The sequence below is a fragment of the Marmota flaviventris genome, chromosome 3 (genome assembly GCF_047511675.1).
Source record: "Marmota flaviventris isolate mMarFla1 chromosome 3, mMarFla1.hap1, whole genome shotgun sequence".
Lineage (NCBI taxonomy): Eukaryota > Metazoa > Chordata > Mammalia > Rodentia > Sciuridae > Marmota > Marmota flaviventris.
Window position 1 is genome coordinate 55,978,355 of NC_092500.1, and position 25,451 is coordinate 56,003,805.

A 25,451-nucleotide genomic window follows, 5' to 3' on the forward strand; every position below is an offset into this window, starting at 1 on the left:
GATGGTCGCAGATAAGTAAACCAAATGTCTGTTAGATGTAGATTCTAATATGCATTTATTTATCCATTAGTTTGTTGGAAATTCACTAATGGAAATATCCATTAGTGTGTTTATTCATGTAACAATCATGTAACATATACTATAAATAACTTGCATTTATATGACACATTGGAATCACAAACTATTTTCACATATATAATCCTCACAACAACCCTATGCAGAAGACATTAATATTGCTTCATTTTACCATAGAAGTGTGTGTCGTATCCAGGAGTTAAAAAAGTCAAGACTGGAATCTGGTTGTCTAAAACCGAATTCTTTCAAATCCTTTAAAATAGAGAGCAGGGTTTGAAAAATGCATAAGTTTGATCACTGTGCAAATATTTCCAGTAGAGAATATTATATCTAGACAGATGTCATTCTGACCTTTCAAGAGGTACTGGAAATGTCATTTGTAGCCTAAATAGCATACCCAATACAGGCTGAAGTGCTCAGCAAAATCTAAGCTGGGACAAACAAGAACAATCTGTCAAGCCAGCTGTTCCCAGTATTTGACAAAACTCTCCTTCTGAAAAAGAATCATGTCTCTTATATTATTCTCCCCTAAGTGGAGATAAATGCCAGTGTGTCAGTTCTTTACATATGTAAGGATTTCCATATATCTACCTTACACAACATATGGAGTAGCCACTCAGCAAACATGAACAGTGCTAGGACATATTGTTTTAAGACATAATAAGGATTTGACATTTATAAATGGTTTGATTTTTATGTTAAAATAAAAAGTAAAATTATTGGAGATGTAACTCGGTGGTAAAGTGACTCTGGGTTCAATCACCACTAATCTGCTTCCCCCAAACACTTAATGAATAAGAAAAAAGAAGGTAAAATATCATTACAAATATTTCATATTTTTCCACTCACCTTATATTGTTTTTAAAATTTTCAAATTTAATATTAAAAGTCCCAACCTAATAATATGAAAATACTGATTATATTTTGGGTTAATATTCCCTAAGACATATCAAGTCACTTTCAGCCTTTTTTTCTCTTAGTGAAAAGTAAAAAAAAAATATGAAGAGTATGACCATTTTACTACTGAATGAAAATCTAGATGATTAAATCAGAAACTCTTTATAATTGGCCTTGGGAAGTATATTCTATTGAGTATAAATTTAAAAATCAGCCTAAAGAGGAAGAAAATAAATAAGGGTCAAATGGAGTTGTAGTGATAGGGAATGAGGAAAAAACATAGGATCAGTGTCAACTTATGAGAAAATTCCTATTAGTCTTCTGCTAAAGTGAGAGCAAAATTAATGCATAGATGTTTTTATATTTCATGAAGTTAAGCTAAAATTAAAATATAGGACATATAAAGAATGTACAGCATGTATTTTTTAAAAAGAAAATGAATGTGTGAATGAGTGACCAGCTTCTGCATTCTAACAATATGTCAAAGACTGGCAGTTGCCTATGTAACCTTTCTTCCCTCCTCATTACTGGGGTCAGGGTTGTGCCTTATTAAAATTTATAATGTTTGTCAGAACTCCTTAAAATTCCAAGTGGCCGTGTGACCACATTTTCACCAAGATATATAAGTGGAAATGTGGTGCAGTTCTTCTGGGAAGGTCCCTCTCTTTTTAAGCTTTGCTAGGTTATACTGACTTATGACAACAATTCCACAGTTTCGGTGATTTACAATAGAACCTGTGAAACTAAGAGTCATATCAAGCTCACAATACTGTATTTTAATGTTGTAGCTGATGCTATTCCCTACATATCTTTTATTCTGGGTTCAATTTGAAAAAACTTCCCTAATTGGGGCATGGTATTTCCTTGACAGGAGAAGAGAAATTTAAGAAGCAGCTGGTGATTATTAAAGTTTCAGCTTGGGCATGGCCAATGAGGGAGTATTCACATTCCATTAGCACAAGCAAGTCATTTGACATACCTGACTCAATGGTAAATCTACTGAACTTCATATATAGGTAGAAAAAAACATGTTTAAATATATGAAAAAAAAAAAAAACATTCACCATCTCTAGCAATTAGAGAAATGCAAATCAAAACTACTCTAAGATTTCACTCCAGTCAGAATGGAAGCTATTAAGAATGCAAACAAGAATAAATGTTGGCGAGAATATGGGGGAAAAGGCACACTCATACATTGCCCGTGGTATTGCAAAATAATGCAGCCAATATGGAAAGGAGTATGGAGATTCCTTGGAAAGCTTGGAAAAGAACCACCATTTGACCCAGCTATCCCACTCCTAGGTCTATACACAAAGGACTTAATACAGCATACTACATAATGGACACAACCACATCAATGTTTATAGCAGCACAATTCACAATAGCTAAACTGTGGAGCCAACATAGATTCCTTCAGTAGATGAATAGATAAAAAAATGTGGTATATATACACAATGGAATATTACTCAGCAATAACAGAGAATAAAATTATGGCATTTGCAGGTATATGAATGAAGATGGAGGATATAATGCTAAGTGAAGTTAACCAATCCCCAAAAAACAATTTCCAAATATTTTCTTTGATATAAGGAGGCAGATTCATATTTGGTTTGGGTGGGAGAGCTTGGGAGAAATAGACAAACTCTAGATATGGCAGAGTGATGGAGGGGAAGAAAGGAAGTGTGGGGGTAATAAAGGTGGTGGGAATGAGATGAACATCATTATCATTACCCTAAGTATATGTATTAAGACACAAAATGGTGTGAGTATACTTTGTATACAAGAGATATGAAAAATTGTTATCTGTATATGTAATATGTATTGTAATGAATTCTGCTGTTATATATAACAAATTAAAATGAAAAATTAAAATATAAAAAGATCATGTTTATATAAATTAGAAAAAACTGTAAAAGAAAAGTCAAACAGTTTTTAATTAATTTGATAGAAAAGATTTATGATGTGAAAATATTTATAATTGCATTAATTATAGTTTTGAGTACCAGATTTCCTTCAGCATTGAATGTTGTTAGACTTTATGTGGATTTATATTATGAAAAGATGAGAAAATGTACAAATTATATTTATATAATTTTATCCAACCTCTAGAAAAATGTGTCTATGAAAATTACATATTAAGAAACAATGCAGACATTGGTGACTTGAAGAATTCATAGTGTACAGATCAAAAAAGCTGTCAAAAATATCCATGCTAGCTAATAAAAATCATCCACAGGAAGTCAATGAGTTGAGAGATGTTTATTCGTGTGAAATAACGTAAGTGTGGGGTAAGAATGAGAAGTGTTTGTGATCTCATGCTGGCCCAGCTCACTCCAGGTGAGAACTCCAAGTGTACTATGTCAGAGCCAGTAGGGAAATTCAGCAGCTTTGCTATGAGCAGGTACAGACCCAACTGAGTATTAAAGGATGTGGAGATGGGCAAGAAATGACCCAAATGTGATAATGGATGGGAGACATTATAGTGTTATTAACCTGAAATTGTGTCTTGGTTCAATGAGATGGAAATCAAGTCAGAATTTGAATGAAAATAAATTGGATATTGGAAAAGTATAAAAGGGCTGTGATGATAACTTGGTATAATTTTTGCAGATTTCCAAAATATTCATGAGTGAGGGTGATTGCAGAGGTAGCAGTAAAAAGTGAAAAAAATACTTAAACTTTGCCTGACATGCTTTCTTCAGGCCATACTCAGCTAAATTGGGAGACAGGAGAAGCCCTCTGAAATTCTGAACATGAAAACTACATAGACACAAGGTTTATCTCTAAAAAAACAGGATGAAAAACAAAAGGGAAAGCTGAATAGAGCCACTAGCAACTCAACATCGTGGGTTCCATGTTTTGAGTACCAATAAGTTTGTGAAACAAGAAAATATTCCAGAAGGGAAGTGTATAATTAAGCAAACAAACAAATAAATAATAATAATTAATAATTCAGAAAAATAAACAGAATCCCCAAATATGTTATATTACATGTCCAATTTATGAACAAAACTAATAAGACATGCAAAGAAAAAAGGAGTATAATCCACATTCAGAGAAACAATATAAAAATAGACAATTATAACCAACATTAAGAGAAACAAGGCACAAATGTTGAGTTGAACAGACAAAATTTTCAAATAATCTTTTGTGAATGTATTCAAAGAATTTAAATAATTACAAGTAATAAATTTAATAATTGTAGACTGAAACATATAGGAATCTCAATAAGGGATTAGAAATGGACAAAACCACTATAGACATTTTTGAATTGAGTGGTACAATGACTGAAATTTGAAAAAATTAATAAGGAATCAATGGCAGACAGTGTGGTAAAACAATCATTAAATTGAATGATAGATCAATATAAATTACTCATTTCAAAGAACATACCAAACAAAAATTGAAGAAAAATGAAAATAGCTTCATAAACCTGTGGGAATGTGTCAAGGATTTCATCACAAATATAAATGCAAATTCCAGAAGAAAATGAGAAGGAAAAGGGCCAAAATTATTTTGAGAAACAATAAAGTTTCCCAAATTTGAAGAAAAATATGTCAATTGACCCAAGAAACATAACAAACCCTACTAACAAATATAGTTACAACAATAGAGTCAATCTACTGAACACCAAAGCACAGAGAACATTATGAAATCAGAAAGACAAAATCAAATTATCATAGGAAACACTTATTTTATTAAGAACAGATTTCAAATAATAAAAACTATAGAGAAAAAGAAAGATGAAATACCCAAGGTGAATGTAAAGAAGAAGAAAAATATCTGATATCATTAAAAATCTTGAATTTCTTTAAAATAATAATTAAAACACATAATATTTGCCCATATAATGTGTTTAAAACTAGCAAAGTTGAGGGGAAAGGAAATGGAGTTCTAGGGGTTCAAAGTCACTATTTTTACCAGAATTAAGCTGATACTACCCTGAAGCAGATTTTTATAAGTTAAAGAATATCATTTCATTCTTAGATCAATGACAGGAAAATTATTAGAAGAATAACTCAAAATTGTAGAAGCATAGAATAATGGAGTAAAATGAGACATAAAAAAAATCACATAAAATATACAGAAAATAAATAACACAATTGTAGATAACATTCCAATTAATTAGGTATTTTTTAATTTGTCCATTCTGGGGGGAACATATATTTTTAGATATCTATTAATTTTACACTTTCGTATTAATAATAATATTCCAAATATTTATTTGAAGTAACAATATTCAAGTTTGCTAATGATAATATTCCTATTTTGCAAATTATATGTTTTCATTATTGCCAGTGTGAATATAACAAAGCATACATAAACCTTTATCTCAGTAAGTAAATAAACTTCAAAAAATGAAAATTTTGAAAATAAAATCTATTTTTAAAGTTTTTTAATATTTATCACAAAAAATAAGAACTTAATCCTGATGGCAATACATTTTATTTGTGTAGAAAACAGAAATAAATCTAATATAGTCTTTATTATTTAGTTGGCTGCATCCAGATACCTGAATCACAATCATATTTTCCACTATTGAAATTATTTTCTGTGCTCCATAATATTTTTAGTGTCATGAGTTTACTATATTATAAAGTATATCATTAAATTGAGATCAACATAATAAAATACTAGTTAGTATTCTTTAAAAGGAATTGCATATTGTTTGAATAGTGAATACAGAGTCCTTGTTAAATACACTTGGGAAATGTTTAAAAAGAAATGTTTAACTTAAATAAAATATAATTACTTTAAATTAGAGAAAAATGCATAATTAAAATATACATAAATGTACAGGGCAAAGTTATAAAATTCTACATGTTCTTAACAAGTCAATAATTTAAGGGTGGTTGGATTTGGATAATCTATCCCAGAATCCATATGGATTTATAAAAAAGTATTATATGCCAGATACAATAAGTACTAAATATACAAAATTATACTTTATATGAAAGAATGTAATATTAATATATGTATATAATTATAAATCTTAGGATAGTTATAATACTGATTTTTTATACCAGGTTCAGAATAGAAGATTAAATTGGTTTATGAATAGAATTTAGGAAAGAAGAAATGAGGAATGAGACAGGACCTCTTGTATGACATAACCTGGCAAAATATTTTAAGCAATCTCATGTTTCATTTAATGCAATTTCAATCCATGAGTCAGAGAAAGTTTCATTATAAAAATGATCTATCTTGTCTTAATATCAAAAAATAATAATCTTTCAATTGAAGAAATTTAAAAAATCAATACAATCAATTATAAGAAAATCAAAATCTCTATTCACTTGTGGAAAATGTGAATAACATTTTGGTGTTCATTTTTCCAGTCAGGGATTGGTTCATAGAGAGAGAAAAAGAAAGATTATTCACCAAATATATATGAATGAACAATTTTGACAAAACTCTATTTTATATACTATTGACGTCAGGTGCTGTTTTAGGTTCTAGACAACTGAAAATCCAGCCATCATGTTCTCTGGTCTTTTGAAATTTAAAGTCTAGAAAGGGAGAAAAAACAAAAAGCAACTCAATAATTTATTTTTGTAGGTAACATAAAAGGAAATATAGATGTACAGAGGGAAAAATGGAGATTATAAGAAGGGGATTTTTTGAAGAGTGTATATAAAGTGTTACAGGAGATGGGAAATATAAGGGTGAATCCCTTGGGATGCCATTCATGCTGGCATTTTCTATGAATTTAAAATAGGACAGACAAATTGAGCTTCATTAGAGTGGTTTAGATTGAAGGCAGCACAAACAGGGGAGTTAGGGTTCAGGTCTGCAAGCTCTGCCCTTGTAGGACAGAATTTTATTCAAGGAGGTTACAGAATATAACTTATCTATTCAGAATAGTATATGGAAATCTATATGGGAAATAGAGGGTACTGAATGAAAGCAAATCATGACTTGTAGTACTGTTGCAGAGGCCATGAAAGAAAAAGTGTTACAATATGCCCAAATATGAACAGTTGCTCATTGTATAGGGATATTCAGAATTAATAAAATGGCTAGATTCAAGAATATTTTACAAATACAGTTCCAAGTTTTTTGGAAGAAAGTTTTAAGTTGAATGGAAAAGAAGAGAATTCAAGGATAACTACCAGTTTCCTAGTTTGAAACACAAAATGTACTTGGGTGCCAATTCCTGTGGAAAAGAAAAATGAGACAAAAATATACTTCAACATAGGATCTGAATAGAATTTGCTGCAAACTAAGTTGAGATGCCTCAAAGACATGTTAAGTTGCCATATAGGAGAGTGGTCAAGGCAGGACATTTAAATGTGAGCATCTTAGCACAATATAGGATTAATAGTTATGGGGGCGGGGGGGTTAGAGATAATAATCTCAATAAGATTAAAAGTAGAAAAGATGGAGAGTTTAGGACTAAACTAGACGACATTTAGAAGTCTTCATACTTAGGAAACCAAGCAGGAAATTTAGTAATTATTGCAGTGCATGAAGTATATAAATATCTATTTAAAGGACTTCAGATAAATAAGGGGAAAACTGCAGTTTGGTAAGTAATTAAGTACTTTTAAAAAATCTGTAATATTTTAATTTACATTTGAAGTATTTGAGAACAGTATTAGTAACTGCTGGCTTTAGAATTTCAGGTTGTTGTAGGTATTGTACTTTGCTTTTATCTCCTTAAATCTATGTAATAATTTTATGAAAGACAAATTGAAGTATCAAACTACAATAAATAAACATTTCAGATGAGAGAGATGGTGCTTTAAAAGGTCAGTAGACCATAGTCATAATTGGAGAAAACATGAATCATTTTTAACTAGATTTACCTTGAAACTACATATTTTTCCACTCTCAGTACCTCCGTACTTATAAACTGGTGGGAATGATTAAAAAGAGGAGTAAGTTTGTTGATGCATAAACAGGCATAGAATAGAAAAATGATGAATTTAAAGAAGTGATGAAAATTAAGGGAGAGACTGGTCTTTCTTTGATAGTCATGTCTTGCATGAGTGGGTTTTAAGATGAAAGCATATTCAGGTAGACTTGTAGGCTTTATAGTATTCACATATGTTGATGTCTATTTTGTAAAGAATTATGTAACAAAGTACTGAGCTGGAATATCATAGTAAAAACACAAGTTGACATTCAATTTAGCCTTCATACATATAATAAGTTACTTGCAATGAATGTTTGAAGACTTGATCCCTAGTAAAAGAGACAAAAGATTATCTCAGGCCTCCAGGAAATTTCTTAATCACTTACATAGGAAGACATTTTATTTTATTTTATTTTTTATGTCTTTTTTTTTTCTTTTTTTTATTGGTTCAAAACATTACAAAGCTCTTGACATATCATATTTCATATATTAGATTCAAGTGGGTTATTAACTCCCATTTTTACCCCAAATACAGATTGCAGAATCACATCGGTTACACATCCACATTTGTACATAATGCCATATTAGTAACTGTTGTATTCTGCTACCTTTCCTATCCTCTACTATCCCCCCTCCCCTCCCCTCCCATCTTCTCTCTCTACCCCATCTACTGTAATTCATTTCTTTCCTTGTTTTTTTTTTTTCCCATTCCCCTCACAACCTCTTATATGTAATTTTGTATAACAATGAGGGTCTCCTTCCATTTCCATGCAATTTCCCTTTTCTCTCCCTTTCCCTCCCACCTCATGTATCTGTTTAATGTTAATCTTTTCCTCCTGTTCTTCCTCCCTGCTCTGTTCTTAGTTGCTCTCATTATATCAAAGAAGACATTTGCCATTTGTTTTTTAGGGATTGGCTAGCTTCACTTAGCATACTCTGCTCTAATGCCATCCATTTCCCTGCAAATTCCATGATTTTGTCATATTTTAGTGCAGAGTAATACTCCATTGTGTATAAATGCCACATTTTTTTTTATCCATTCATCTATTGAAGGGCATCTGGGTTGGTTCCACAGTCTAGCTATTGTGAATTGTGCTGCTATGAACATCGATGTGGCAGTATCCCTGTAGTACGCTCTTTTAAGGTCTTCAGGGAATAGTCCGAGAAGGGCAATAGCTGGGTCAAAAGGTGGTTCCATTCCCAGCTTTCCCAGGAATCTCCATACTGCTTTCCAAATTGGCTGCACCAATTTGCAGTCCCACCAGCAATGTACAAGTGTACCCTTTTCCCCACATCCTCGCCAGCACTTGTTGTTGTTTGACTTCATAATGGCTGCCAATCTTACTGGAGTGAGATGGTATCTTAGGGTGGTTTTGATTTGCATTTCTCTGACTGCTAGAGATGGTGAGCATTTTTTCATGTACTTATTGATTGATTGTATGTCCTCCTCTGAGAAGTGTCTGTTCAGGTCCTTGGCCCATTTGTTGATTGGGTTGTTTGTTATCTTATTGTCTAATTTTTTGAGTTCTTTGTATACTCTGGATATTAGGGCTCTATCTGAAGTGTGAGGAGTAAAAATTTGTTCCCATGATGTAGGCTCCCTATTTACCTCTCTTACTGTTTCTCTTGCTGAGAAAAAACTTTTTACTTTGAGTAAGTCCCATTTGTTGATTCTTGTTATTAACTCTTGTGCTATGGGTGTCCTATTAAGGAATTTGGAGCCCTACCCCAAATATGTAGATCGAAGCCAACTTTTTCTTCTATCAGACGCAGAGTCTCTGATTTGATATCAAGCTCCTTGATCCATTTTGAATTAACTTTTGTGCATGGCGAGAGGGGGGGATTCAGTTTCATTTTGTTGCATATGGGTTTCCAGTTTTCCCAGCACCATTTGTTGAAGATGCTATCCTTCCTCCATTGCATGCTTTTAGCCCCTTTATCAAATATAAGATAGTTGTAAGTTTGTGGATTAGTCTCTGTGTCCTCTATTCTGTACCATTGGTCCACCCGCCTGTTTTGGTACCAGTACCATGCTGTTTTTGTTACTATTGCTCTGTAGTATAGTTTGAAATCTGGTATCGCTATGCCGCCTGATTCACACTTCCTGCTTAGAGTTGCTTTTGCTATTCTGGGTCTTTTATTTTTCCATATGAATTTCATGATTGATTATCTATTTCTACAAAAAATGCCATTGGGATTTTGATTGGCATTGCATTAAACCTATAGAGAACTTTTGGTAATATCGCCATTTTGATGATGTTAGTTCTGCCTATCCATGAACAGGGTATATTTTTCCATCTTCTAAGATCTTCTATTTCTCTCTTTAGGGTTCTGTAGTTTTCATTGTATAAATCTTTCACCTCTTTTGTTAGGTTGATTCCCAAGTATTTTATTTTATTTTTTTGAGGATATTGTGAATGGGGTGTTTTTCCTCATTTCCATTTCAGAAGTTTTGTCGCTGATATACAGAAATGCCTTTGATTTATGCATGTTGATTTTATATCCTGCCACTTTGCTGAATTCATTTATTAGTTCTAGTAGTTTCTTTGTAGACCCTTTTGGGTCTTCTAGGTATAGAATCATGTTGTTCGCAAATAGTGATAATTTAAGTTCTTCTTTTCCTATTTTTATGCCTTTAATTTCTTTCATCTAATTGCTCTGGCCAGTGTTTCGAGAACTATATTGAATAGAAGTGGTGATAGAGGGCATCCCTGTCTGGAAGACATTTTAATGGGCCAGTTGGTCATATGAAGTTAATTCCAAAATTCTTATCAGAAATTCAGAGGTAATGAGACTATGAGTTGTTAAATGCTCTGTATAATAATGTAAAAAATTATCTTTCTGAACTGCAGTCCCAAGTGTACAGTTAAGATAGAATAGTTCTGAAAAGAATAGGTAAAACTTATTTTCTCATCTATTCGGTCCCTGGAAGAAACTTATTTAGGGGTCATGATTATAGTCATTGATAGTGGCTTCAGGGGAGATGAGTTGTAAGATTGAGTCTTTTCCAAATTTTAGGTAGCTGGGAGAGAGTTTGGCATGAGACAGTATACAGGAAAGCCAAGACCTCAATAACTACTCTAGGGGCAGCAGTAGCAAGCCCTATTTTAGAAACATCTTACCATATTTTCCATGTGCTGTGTCTAAGATTTTAAATAATGCTATTTCCAAGTTTAATTAAAGCTTGAAAAGTTATTTATAATAATGAGTCACTCTAAAATTAACTTTAATAATGATTAGCTAAGTTGTGGAAGAGCATCAGTATCAAATTCTAGACCATTTTATTTATAATTTTTAAAAATTATAAATAAATAGAAGACAACAAAAAGAAAAAATACTTTGAATAGAAACTCTAATTTTAATAAGGTGAAATTACTGCATTCTTGTTAGTTAGGACATTGAGCTTTTATTTGGATATTAGAAGAAGGGGTTATATTCTGAAAAATGAAGAATTTGAGAATGTCTATCTCACATTTGGGGGATCTTCTCTACAATTAGTTTGAACTCTGCACCAATTCCCTATATATTGGAATGTCATATACCTTTACTACTGAGAAAAGCATGCCTTTCAATTTCACTGTGTTTGCCAATGAGTTGGATAAACTAACCATTGAGTCAAAATGGAGTCAAATTAGGCATTTTAATTGCTGACTTTTTACCTTAAAATAAGAAGTTAATTGTTAAAACTGTGCAATATTATAATTCTCAGTGGATAAATTATTTGAGAGTGAATTTTTAAAGTAATATTCAAAGATATCAGATATAGTCTGATTTTTAGTGCTCTTTTTTTATGCTCCCAAGTAAGTTTTTGAGATCTGATCACTCTGATAAGCAATCAGACCTGTCATGGAAGGTACCTATGCCAGATTATAATAGTGCTCTCAAACAAGATCTTGTCTACCTGTCACTTGTGCATTTTCTCCCCTTCTATTCTCAATCCTGAAGAGTAAAGGGTACCAGGGTGAATAAAAGAAACCATGAAACAGCAATGTAGGGAAGAAGTAAAGAGTTTGACCACATATCCCCTTTATTTACAATAATTTTAGAAGCCTGATTTGGGCCAAAGAAAGATATATAATTAAGTAAATTAAAGGTTAAATTTTTTATTTAGATCAGAATGGACTTTTTAGTAATTGAACATAAGACTATTAATACCAAAATTTGAATTGAAAACCTGTGGTATCTGCGTATACTATTGTCAAGGGCAAGAACAGAAAATTCAAATAGTGCCATAGAAACAAAGTATTGTGAGAAAATAATGCTGTTCAGTACCTTTTATCTTTTTCACTTAGGATAACAACTTAGTACCCTAAGTAAACATGTATTGGGCACATACAGTTGCATGTTCTTCAACCCCAGGGTGCAAAGTCCCCAGCATACTCTTTTCTGATCCCAAAAGAAGAACGTGGAGGACTGAAAGAAGAATTTGAACATTTTATTACTTATGCATTTCAGTGGTGGCAGGTAGAGATAAATGGAGGGCCACACCATACCTAAAGGCAGGGTAAAATTCATGCAAGATACATCGCATGCCAACTGCTCATACAGATTTCTTCAGCTCTTATAAGTACACGACTTGACTTCACAACTAGAGTCTTTCTGCTTTGATCCCCGCTTAAGGATTGGAAATGAGAGGAGTGACCAGTTTCCCTCCTCCTTGTCCTCCCAACACATTCTTGGGAATTTTTCTTAGTTCACCTTCATGAACAATAAGCCTTCTGGGCACCAATTCGTGTCTAATCCAACCCTCCACTCCTTCTGTACAAATTGAGGTTCATTAATGTCTTTTGTAATATTATACCTCACCATATCTTCCATGAAATCTTTGGGACAGGTCTCTTGAGGCACACTTCATCCATATTCCACAACAGCAATACAAAATACAAGAACAAATCAGTAGGCATACTAGAGTGATTAGAAGAGTATAGAAAGCATGATGGAAGGAAGGGAAGTTAACCATTTAGAGAATGGATCAATTCAAAGGATATTAACAGCATTACATTTGTTTAGGCACTTGGGTTAAAGCATGGGTGATGTGTTCATAATCAGGTCTGAATACAGCTGCACATACTCCATCTTGGGCTGCCATAATCATATCTAACTTCAACCTGTTTTGTAACACTATCTTTCTCATAAGTGATTTCCTCAGTTAACAAGGTTACTGCATATTTGGTCTGATTGAGAGCTTGAACAGTGTTGGAGGCTAGAGACAAGACTTCAGTTTTCATATTAATTGCTGCAGCTTGTGGGGAAAGAATAGCTAATTGACAGACCCACCAGAAGGCATGTTTTTCCCTTGGGTGGTGCACCTTTCTGCTATTCCAATTGTTAAGTGTGTGAAAAGAGACAACTCAGGCCTGTCTATAAAGCTAGCCCCATGTACATCATCCTGTCCAATTAAGGGTATGGAAGGTCATCCATGAGGCCTGCAAATCCATGGTGCACTATAAAGCAGTGAGAAAGCCCCACAAGTAGCACTGGGTAATGGAGAGAAAATATATATTCAATTGACTGTGTTCTTACTCACAGGGTTAAGAAGCCAAATGTCTTATTATCATAACCATATTTGGTGACACAAAGGAAAACTGCCTCTGTAGCTATAACCTGAATTGCTTGCTACCTTTCATGAAAGCCCATCTCATGTGGAAGTACACACAGGCATTTGAGAGACATTCAATGTATCTCTAAATAAAACAAAATCATTATGTTCAGTGTAATAATATGATGGCTATTTTGCCCGTTGTGTGTTTTCAGCTCAATTCTGGTCCAGACAAATATATCCTGTTTCATTTTGGGGTTGGACTATCCAGGTAAGTTCTTGTGCCACAGTTGTAGGGAGTTCTGAGTAGATCCAATAATCTGTTTCATTAGCATAAAATGCAATTTCCATTGCCTAGTCCAGGAATAGGTTGTTACTTGCTAATGTATGGAGACTGTGACAGATGTCTAATCAGCAACAGCTTAATGACAAATCAGCTCCATGGGGGAGTATACAGGCCACTATATGATCTTGTGCTAGTAGTTTGCAGAATAGGCTTTCCTGGACACTAGACCAATCAATCTGTTTGCACTTCGTTGATTTAGAAAGAAAAAGACACCTCTGGAATATATATTTGCCATAAAGTGATACAGACTTCCCTAGGTAATGACATCCAAGGATACCATCACCTATATTTAGGTGGGCCGGGTTTCCAACACAGTAGGCTTTACTTGTAAGTTTAGACATTCTCCCTCTCCACAAAGGGTCAGTAAAGCAAACCACTGAGGACTTAACTTTTACAGCTCATGGCCAACTAACATTTCTTATCTCAGGTGTGATGTTTTGAGAAGCCAGCAACAATAAAATGTTACTTGTGATCCAAGCCAAATTGAGGAAATGTTTAATAGATTTGTTCTTTATCTGTAATCTTAATTCTGGTGCACACGGACAAGTTAACATAGAAATAGTTGCAAGACATTGATATCTAGGGTTCTCATTTAATGTTCTTATTGCCTCAGGCAGGTGAACAGCATACCATTGCACAGAACTGTTGGTGTTTTTAGCCCCGCCCCCATTTCCTCTTGACCTGCGGGAGAGATGGGGAAAACACGCCCTGACCAAGATGAACCAAGAAAGGCAAAGGTCCACTGGCCACTGGCACCTAGCCCTCGTCACTGGAGGACAATCAGACGTGCCAGGGAGAACAGTCAAAGCAGGATCTCGGATCTCGTTTAATGAGAAAACACACACAGCTAACATAATGTACAGGAGCCAATCAGGATAAAGGTCAGCAGGATGCGGAGAGTTCATGTGTATACCCATCCTTCAGGCTGTAATGGGAAATGTGAGCTATCCACAAAGGCGGAAGGGTTCTGAGCCTATCCTAGAGGTCCTCTGATTTTTCCTCACCACCCACAGCACCGCCTCTTGGCTGATCGCCAGGCACTATCTAAGCCACATGTGGCCCCAGGACTGGGAAGCGGGTAGCAAGTTAGGTTTCCTCTTTTCTAATGCAACATGCCCTACATGTTACATCATGCCCTACACAGAACTACTCTCAGTCCTCAAGGCTTGTTTCAGCAGGCCATTCATTCTTAATTTAGTTAATCCTGCTCCTCTTGGATTGCATGGAAGTACAAAATCCATAACATGTCCTGATCTTGAACACACTGCTTTATATCATGGCCTGTAAAATGAGTTCTTTGGTCACTTTTAATTACCCGTGGTGTGACACGCATGACACTCAGCCGGATCAATCTTTTAATGGTCGCGTTCTGATTGACTCTTTTGCTGAAAAATGTTTGCATCAAGCCTGTAAGTATGTCCACAAAATTAAAAGAGTATTTGACCCCTAATGAGAGAGGGCCAATTTAGTCTATTTGCCCGTGCTGGACTAAGGACATACCCGGGTTTGATATACTCCTTGGTGGCATCCAGTCATCATGGGTAGTGCTGAGAATGGGCAAGAGAGTTCTGGCATACAGCAAAAACATCAAACATTATTATGGGCAGTGTCCAGCAATCACAGCTGCCCACATTGTCTTTTGACTGTGTGCTTCAGTCCATAATGTAGCCAATGGCAATTTTCTCTGCTGGGACTTTCTTCAGCCATCTTATCTTCACCAGTTGTACAGCTTAGATTGATGTTCATTAGTAATGAGCTTCATTGCCAAAAGGGCAACATGAATAACACAGCATTGTTTTTCCAAAAGGCTGTAATGTTATTCCTGCCCCTTCCATAGCTGAAAACAAAATCCAATTGGAGACTTACGTCTCTTAATCTACTGCCATAAACCCTATCCAAAGCCATCTGGAGCTTCACTGGATAGTCAGATCAGTGAGTTTTAATGTATCTAGTGTCCCAAGGGTCTGTGCTTAATTTACTGTTCATTTGGCCTGATTAAATGCCTGAGTATGCTGGTTAGTCCTATACTATTACATAAAGGTCACAAATTACACAGGGGTCATAATAATGGAACCAGATGACAAGTGGAAGTCCTCCTATAATTCAGTACCCCACAAGTTCTTGTATTTGCTTCACTGTTTTGTAAATGGAAATGCCTAATCCTTGCAAATTATTCAAAAACTTTGGCATAGTTTCAGTGAGTGCCAAAAAAGATTCAGAAGTGAGAATAATATTGTCAACACAATGAAACATTTTTAGCAGTAGAGGTCAGACTAGGTTTCTAACTCTCACGCTATCATACCATGACACACAGTGGGGCAATGGAGATATACTTAAGATAACAATGAAGGTCTTCTTTTCCAATTGAAGGCAAATATATCTTGACCCTCATGAACTATATTTATGACAAAGAAGATGTTAGCAAGACCTACTATACAATTATATGTTCTCAATTGAATACTAAGCTTTTCTAGAATTGTGGGTAGGAAGGGGTTGAGCAGAAAGCTGCATCATGAACATTACAGCTCAAATTCTCACTGTTTTTCCCCTGTATCCATTCATAGTTGTTAATCTGCCTGAGAATTTGTTGGGATAACTGCCGCAGTCCGGCTGCAGCAAAATAACCAGGGGGTGACGAACAACTTGTGTATGTTGATACAGCAGGAGTGGGAGCCATTTATTGTAGGACAACAGAGGTATTTATATATTCCATACAGCTTATCTTATTAACATAAACTTGATACAGCAGTCAACCAATAAGGAATCTCCACACTTAATGGCTCGCTGGTGTTACTTCACAAACCATTCCCTCTGGTAAAATGCCAGGTGCCATCCAGACTTGTTTACAGACTCTAACATTCCCCTGGCAAAATGCCAGGCACCATCCTGACTTGTTTACAGACTCTAACAGATAACCATATAGCTATGTATATTCACCTCCCATATCCATCAAGGCTGTTATTCTCTAAGACTATTGGATATTTCAATGTAGAGGGTTTGATTATTTTATCAGTCACATACTCTTCAACAGTGACAAGCTGGGATAAAATGGAGAATCACATCATGCTTACCTACAAGCAGAGAAAAATAGATACAGAATAGATTGCATGCCAACTGCTCATATGGATTTCAGCAAAAGTATTATGAGTACATGTCTTTCTTTCATGACCAGGTTCTTTTTATTTGGATCCCCACTTAAAGAATGAAGATAAGATAAAGGTCCAGTTTCCCTCCTCCTTGCAGCCCCACCCCAACACATTATCTGGAATCCAGCTTCAGGGACAGTAAGTCTCAGACATTGACTTTATGCTTACCCCAACACATGTGTAACTCCAGCGAAATCGTAGTTATCTAATACTCAGTTATTTAAGAATAAAACCACATATGTAAGCAATTTGCTTGTGATAAAATTTCTACTGCTTTAAAGCTATGGTATCATAAATAAAGTTGAGATTATGATGCTTTTACTGTATGTATTTGAACAATTGTCAACTGACAGTCTCAAGTTAAGTTTTATTTTTAATATTTTATTAGTTGTTGATGAACCTTTATTTTATTTACTTTTTTATATGTGGTGTGAGATTTGAACCCTGTGCCTCACACTTGCTAGGCAAGTGCTCTACCACTTAACCACAACCCCAGTCCCATCAGGTTACGTTCTAAGAATTAAAAATGTTAGATCAAAAAGTGTATTACTAGCTGGGCACTGTGGCACATGCCTGTAATCCCAGATCCTTGGAAGGCTGAGGTAGGAGGATTGAGAGTTCAAAGCTAGCCTCAGCAAAAGTGAGGTTCTAAGAGATTCAGTGAGGCCCTGTCTCTAAATAAAATACAGAGAAGGCCTAGAGGTGTGGCTCAGTGGTTGAGTGACCCTGAGTTCAATCTCCAGTACCCCCCAAAAATTTATTAATTTTTTACCTAGTATTTTTTTATTAATATGGAGAAGAAAATAAATGGTAAGCATTAATGAAAAAAAATTTAAAATGAGAAATAATAATTTTATAAAGTGCTATGCTTTTTTCTTTTTCCTACATAGTAAGAATAAGACAATTATTGTATTTTAATCATCTAGAATATAGGATTTTCTTGTTTTTAAATATTTAAAATTGAAAAAAATATTTTAGGGTTTTATTTTAAAATAACTTATTTCATTTTGCTTCTTAAGTATTTAAGTGCTGCAGTCTGGCTGGGCTCACAATCAGGAGCCACCACACAGCTTGTAGATTCAAACAGCAACTCTTTATTCCCAAACTCACACCAGCCATCTACAGTCACGTTCTGGGGAAATCCACATTCTCTGCCCAAATTCACCCCCACTGGGCTTCTGTCTCCCAAAAAATACTGTCTGAATCCCGTGAGAACTCAAGGGTAACTCAGGCAGCAGGATACGCCCTATTCCCAGCAAAAATAATCTTAAACCTTAAACCTGGAACCTAAACCTGGAACGCCCTAAACCCGATTATCCTAAACCAGGAACACCCTAAACCCGGATCCGCCCTGGTCCTTGAGCAAGGTTACCTACATGCAATGTCACTGCAAAATGTCCTATTTTCATGAGTCCTTCCACTAAGCAACATGGGGTACGCTGGCAAGGAAATTGTCATACCTACTTGGCTAATGGCTCCCACCATCTCCCCCCTTCTGATTAATTAAACAACAAGCAATGTGGCTTAAGGACCGTGCCTGGTAGGTTGTCCAATTCAACATATGGTTCTTACCCGTCATCGGAAAACTGACCTTTAGGCGTCAGCCTCCTGTCTTAGGTTGATACCACTGCAATTGGATCATACCCGTCACTGACTACCGGTCCAGCATACAGCCATACTTGTGGATAGGTCTATGCAGCAGTGGGGGGGGGTGAGGTTCTTTGCCTCACCTCTGTTGGCCCCCAAATTTGGCCTTGGTGCCAGTGGGGGAGTGAGGTTAATGTGGCTTAAGGACCGTGCCTGGTAGGTTGTCCAATTCAACATATGGTTCTTACCCATCATCAGAAAACTGACCTTTAGGCGTCAGCCTCCTGTCTTAGGTTGATACCACTGCAATTGGATCATACCCGTCACTGACTACCAGTCCAGCATATAGCCATTGGCCCCCAAATTTTAGACCATCACTAGCAGAAGGGAGGAGGATACAGAAATGCCACAACACCAAGCCAATTGACGGCTCCTTGGGAAAAATTGCATCACTGGTGACACCATCAGCAAAGATATGCCAGCACTACCACAATTAACATGGGGTGCGCTGGCAAGGAAATAAAAATTGCATCACTGGTGACACCATCAGCAAAGATATGCCAGCATTACCACAATTCGCTGCACCAAACGATAGTTACATAGTCCAGGCAAGTTCTGCAAGCAGTTCAAAGCGGAGGAATCTATCAATATGTCCATTTCCTCCCAAAATCCGTTTCCTCCCAAAGTAAGTTGACTCCTTGATTGAGCATTACTTGTTGAGTTATATTCATTGATGCATCAGTTTATACAGTTTACTGTGATAGATATCATAGAAGCTGTAGTTTGGTTTTATCTTTGTCTTCACCAGCACTGGGATGAAGATAGGAATTCTGGCAATGATGCTAAAGAGACATTATCCTGAAAAGAATTATTAAATATAATGAAAAGGAAAGGTGAAAGTAAACAAACAGATCTGTTAACCTACTTTAAAAACAATCCTTAATAGCTGTTTACCTAATTTAAATTAAACCATTTAAATCATGTGAATAAAAATAATAATAATAATTCGGATCCATTTTTTCATGAGCGCTCCTCATATAAGAAATATGGACATACGCACATATAGACATACAACACAAAACACAAGAGTGTACACAAACGTACAAAACATAAGAAAATAGTAAAGGCCTTGTAGCTTTACCTGGGTGAAATCTCCATTGCAATGTTTAAAAACTCCACAGTCAAAAAATAAAACTGATCAGAAAAACATTAACCTAGGTTTGTATGAGCTCAAAAAATAAAAATAGAACCTTATGATGTGGAAAAATGCAATAATAAAATAGCTATTGAAAAAAGCATCCTGGTTAATCACTGTCGCAGATGTAAGAATGGCCAAGCTGGAGTTCTGGATATCAGCTGTTATGGATTTGAGTCAAATCATCTTCTTTTTGATCTGTAGAAATTGTTTTAGTTAATCTCTCTGGAATCCAAATAGGCTGCTGTTCTCCCTGTGGAAAAACACAAACAGACCCCCGACTCCAGACAATCACTGGGTCAGGACCTTTCCATTGTCCTGTTAGAATATCTTTCCAAAGTACTTTAGGCTTATGTACATTTTTTTGGATACATGTGTCTTTCCGCAGCACTAAGTCCTGATGAATCCAAATTTAAAAAGTTTAGAGTAAAAAGGGTTATTTTAAGTTTATCTTTGGGGGATATATACCCCTTTCCAATTCCCTCTTTTTGCTTTAATAAGTATATGTCTGTATCTAATAGTTGTCTTAGCTTTTTGCATTTTCTGTCTGAAATACCTTACTTGACATTTTCAACCATTTTTTATCTTATTTCTATCTTCTAGTTGTTTTTTTTTTTCCCCTAAGGTTTGTACATTCACCCTTAGTTGCTTTTTTTTCCTCTTAGTTTTCTTGTTTCCTATTTTGTGGGTTTAAAATTCTTGTCTTCCTCCATCTTTTCTATCTTTCTACATCTTCTTTACCTTTTTTCTTTTTAACTTTCTATACTTCTGTCTTTAAAGTTTTTCACTTTAAATTTTTAATCTTCTTCATCTAAATATATTTTATCCTATTATCTTCCCATTTTTTTAAAGTAATGTCTTTATGATTAACTAGGCTTCGAATGATGCAATCTTTTCTCCATCATGAAGGCATTTTAACCACCTTCAATTTAACCTTTTAAAGCCTTCCAATTATCATCTATACTGTACTTTTAAATGTACTTTTTCACCACATACAGCTTCACTCTTTTAAACGAGGCTTAGATTTTGTTTAAATCGCTTCAATGTTAGTTTACATGGCTGCCCTTCAACCAAAGGCTTTTTTTTTTTTTAACTCCATCAAGAAGCTTTGTCTCAATCTGCCATGTACAAATACCTTTTTTCTTCTTTTTTCCTTTCTCAAGATTATAAAGTAAGTCTAGTTTCCTCAAAATCTTTTTAAATGGCATTTTACAACTTTTTACTTTACCACACAGAGATTATCTCATCTAGAAACATTTCTTTTTCCTTTAACCTTTTATATTAAAATATATTTCCACATCTTGAAGATTTTTCTATCTCTTTTTTAACCGTTAACCCTTTTTATAAATTCACATTTTGAAACAACTCTTATAAAATTTCTGATTTAGACAAATTACTCCACTTTAATAAGATGAAAGACTTTCATGTTTTTTATGATACTATAATACTATAATTGAAACCCAACTGAAAATTTTTCTACTCTTTGTATATAAATTACACATGATAGAATCTTAACACTTAGTAACCTTGTTTTAGCAAAGACACAGACCAAAGCAATATTAAACTTTTTTCCATTTACCAATTTATGAAAACACACATAATGTTTAAATATATTACCTTATGGAACTTAATAAGTAAAGAACACTTGATTTTATATTTAGTGGTTGATATTTTAACACTTTAGCATTGTAAATTAATCAGATATCTGTAAAAACCAAGATCTTAGGCAAGTGTAGTAAACAGAACTAGCCATCTCTTTCTTGTTGAAGAAAAATCCTTCTACAGGATACCATGATGGTCCCATTGATATACTTAATAACTCGTCTTTAAAAAGCCATGGGGTACATTTTTGTATTGTATCAACATATGCCCTAATTGTTCTTGGTCTCACTGGGGTGCCTCCTTCCTCTAACAATTTCTCTTGCTCGGAGGCGAACAACTTCAAACCTTGAGTCAACCATTTTCCCCAGTTTGCCTGAGAAAGTTCTAGGAACAGGCAACTTGAAATAAAAACAAAATAAATCAAAAAAAGAACACATTGTTTTTTGAAATGTTCACCCGTTCTTTCTCTCTTCCTCAAGGGTGAGAAATTTCACTTACCTCTAAGCTTCAGAAGTTCCCCGCACAGGACGCCAAATGCCGCAGTCTGGCTGGGCACACAATCACGAGCCACCACACAGCTTGTAGATTCAAACAGCAACTCTTTATTCCCGAACTCACACCAGCCGTCTACAAACACGTTCTGGGGAGACAGAAGCCCAGTGGATGTGGATTTGGGCAGAGAACGTGGATTTCCCCAGAATGTGTTTGTAGATGGTTGGTGTGAGTTCGGGAATAAAGAGTTGCTGTTTGAATCTACAAGCTGTGTGGTGGCTCGTGATTTGTGCCCAGCCAGACTGCGGCATTTAAGTTTAAAACAAAAGCAAAATATACAACTGAAAATTTATGATTCATCTTGAGCTACTTTCTTAGTTTTGTGTATTAAAATATTTTAGATAATTTAATTGGAATGACTATGTTGTTAAAATCTGCGTAATTATTTACACCCTTGAAAGATATTTCTCCCCAGCCTTGATGAATTTTTAAAACAATTTTCTTTGTCATAATTATTACATTAGCACATTATTTGGTCATATATAATATGCTAACTATTATCTAATATTCATAAAACCAATATGAAATGTAACCATGCAGTAGTAATAAAATGCACAAAAACTATGTTAATTATGAATTTTTTAATTGGAAGGAGTTTAAAGATTGCTATTTGAATTCTCTAAATTTTATATTATGTTAAAAATACCTAGTAATCTACATTGAATTTCTATAAATTAACCTTAGCTAAAGTATACTTCAATACTAATATAACCTATTCATTTTCATTTAGAAACTCTCAACAAAGATTAAAGTATAAAAAATGTTCAAGAGGAGCTGACTGTATATCAATCTTCACAAACAGTGTTTGTGTTTATAAATCAGTATGATGTTTTATGGATAGTATAAATTAAACTTGAACATCAAGGCTTTATTAGCAGAAGCAATATATGTACAAAAGTGATAAATACAAAGTATTTTTCTATAAAGAGACCAGGAAATAGCAAAATTGCCACTAGATAATGCAAGAAATTTGAAGTAATTTTCTGCAATAACAATTTACAAATCCTAGCAAACAATTTATTGCACTTAACCGAAAGTGGAAATTGCATCTTCTGTCCTCAAGAATTTGATTTGTTATGGGAAATTATATTTATACTTAATTTGCAGTCATACGAATTTTAAAAAGCTGTTTAGGTTAGTATTTAAAATTGTCAACAAAGCAGTCACCTTTCAAATTAGTCCCCAAAGAGTCATACCTTACACTATTCATACTAAAGTGAAATTTTCCTAGTCTTACCAGTGAGCTGAAACTAGAACGTGTTTTCAGCAAGTATGCTAGGGAAAAATTGATGTGCTCTGAATTCCAAAATGGGTTTATAAGATTGTGATTACATCTTCTTCACATTATCTCTTTTTTGTTCACTCTGATGAAGCAAGCAGTCATGAAGTGAGGTATGGCAATGTCCTTCAGCACAGAAGTTAGGGTGGCCATTCACAATAGCTGGTGATAAGATGAAGATGCCACAGTCATGTGAAGAAGTTGGAGGTAGGTTCTCCACCAGCCTTGAGATAGCTCCAGACCCATACTTGCACCCACCCCCCAACACAAACATAAAACTTTTCTCTTGAACTCTCAGAAACCCAGAGCCAGTGGACTGGCTGAGTCTCATCTAAATTTATGGAATACATAACTCTCTGATCAATGTTACTAAGTTGCTAAATCTCTAGGTAACTTTTTAAGTTTTAATAGATAGTGCTGCCATCATGTACAATGTTTTATCTTACCTCAGACAATTTAAAATTAACATTTATCTGGACAATGAAATGAGTTATATCTAACTTCAAGACACCAAAGATAAAAGAAAACAATTTCTTCTAACACCTATCTTGTTTATTAACATTATCCATGGACTCCACTTACTTAGTTTCTCTGAATGGGTTGTCTTGAAAACAATAAATACATTCAAAATTGTCCACTTACAAGGTTTCAAGGTATTTAATTACAACCAAATGAAGATAATAGTTGAAGTGACATTGTGAACTTCTTTGTGTTTTAAGATAAATGAGAATTGTACTGGTACATGATTAAACATTCATAACAAAAGTTGCTAATATTTGAACTATAACAGAGTCCAAATGAATTATGGAGCTCAACTAAAATATAATGAGTCTTTTCTAAAATATATTTTCTTCAATCAAAGATAATGTTCTATTAATTGTGAAATAAGACAGTTACATTTTGCCAAATGCCATGTGTTCTGGTTTAGGTTTTAGAATTGCTCATTTGAAATCTAGAGAAAAATAAGAAAATTGAATGGCAGTAGCTGTCAGGGAGAGAAAGTAAAGTAGTAAAAAATAATAACAGGGTAAATATGTAAGTAAATATGATAAGTAAATATGATCATATATGCCTATGTGTGTGTATTCTAAATAAATTTGGTTGAAGAAGGTCATATACACACAAGTATGCATGCAAGTATTCAACTGAATACAGTTTCGTAATGGTAACATAACCATGAACACAACATTAAAATAAAATAATAATAATAATAATAATAATAATAATAATAATAAATTTCAGCTACACTCCAGAGGCTACCCTGGAAATTTCTTCCTTCCTCCACTTAAAAGGCAACCACTCTAACATGGTGAATTCTTATTGCCTAGTTTTGAATTTTATGTAAGTATAAATTTTTTATCTGTATTTCTTACAAATGTTATGTTTGTGTTGATCTATTAGTCATTGTTTATACATTCTAATCTAATTGTGACATAGAATTGCATTAAATGAATTCACCATACTGATCTATTTTGAAGTTAATGGACATCCATTGTTTCTAGTTTGGAGCAATAATAGAGGAGACATTTACATTTTTGTCACAAGTCTTTTCGTAGTCATTTGTACACAATTGGGTTGGTTTTAGAATTGAAAGTGGAACTGTTATCAGTATATTAATATTCAGGGATGCTAGATATTACCAACAGGCTTTTCAAAGTAAGCCAATTTATACTCAGAATATAAGAGTTTCAGCTCAAATATTCAGACATAATACTGTCTGCCTTTTAAATTTTAGTTATGGTTAGTAAGGCTATCTAATTGTAATATTAATATGTATTTTTCAGCCCCTTTATCAAATATAAGATAGTTGTAGTTTTGTGGATTGGTTTCTGTGTCCTCTATTCTGTACCATTGGTCCACCCTCCTGTTTTGATACCAGTACCATGCTGTTTTTGTTACTATTGCTCTGTAGTATAGTTTGAAGTCTGGTATCACTATACCGCCTGAAAAGCATGCAATGGAGGAAGGATAGCATCTTCAACAAATGGTGCTGGGAAAACTGGAAATTCATATGCAACAAAATGAAACTGAATCCCTTTCTCTCGCCATGCACAAAAGTTAATTCAAAATGGATCAAGGAGCTTGATATCAAATCAGAGACACGCCGTCTGATAGAAGAAAAAGTTGGCTAGGATCTACATACTGTGGGGTCGGGCTCCAAATTCCTCAATAGGACACCCATAGCACAAAAGCTAATAACTAGAATCAAAAAATGGGACTTACTCAAACTAAAAAGTTTTTTCTCAGCAAAAGAAACAATAAGAGAGGTAAATAGGGAGCCTACATCCTGGGAACAAATCTTTACTCCTCACACTTCAGATACAGCCCTAATATCCAGAGTATACAAAGAACTCCAAAAATTAGACAATAAGAT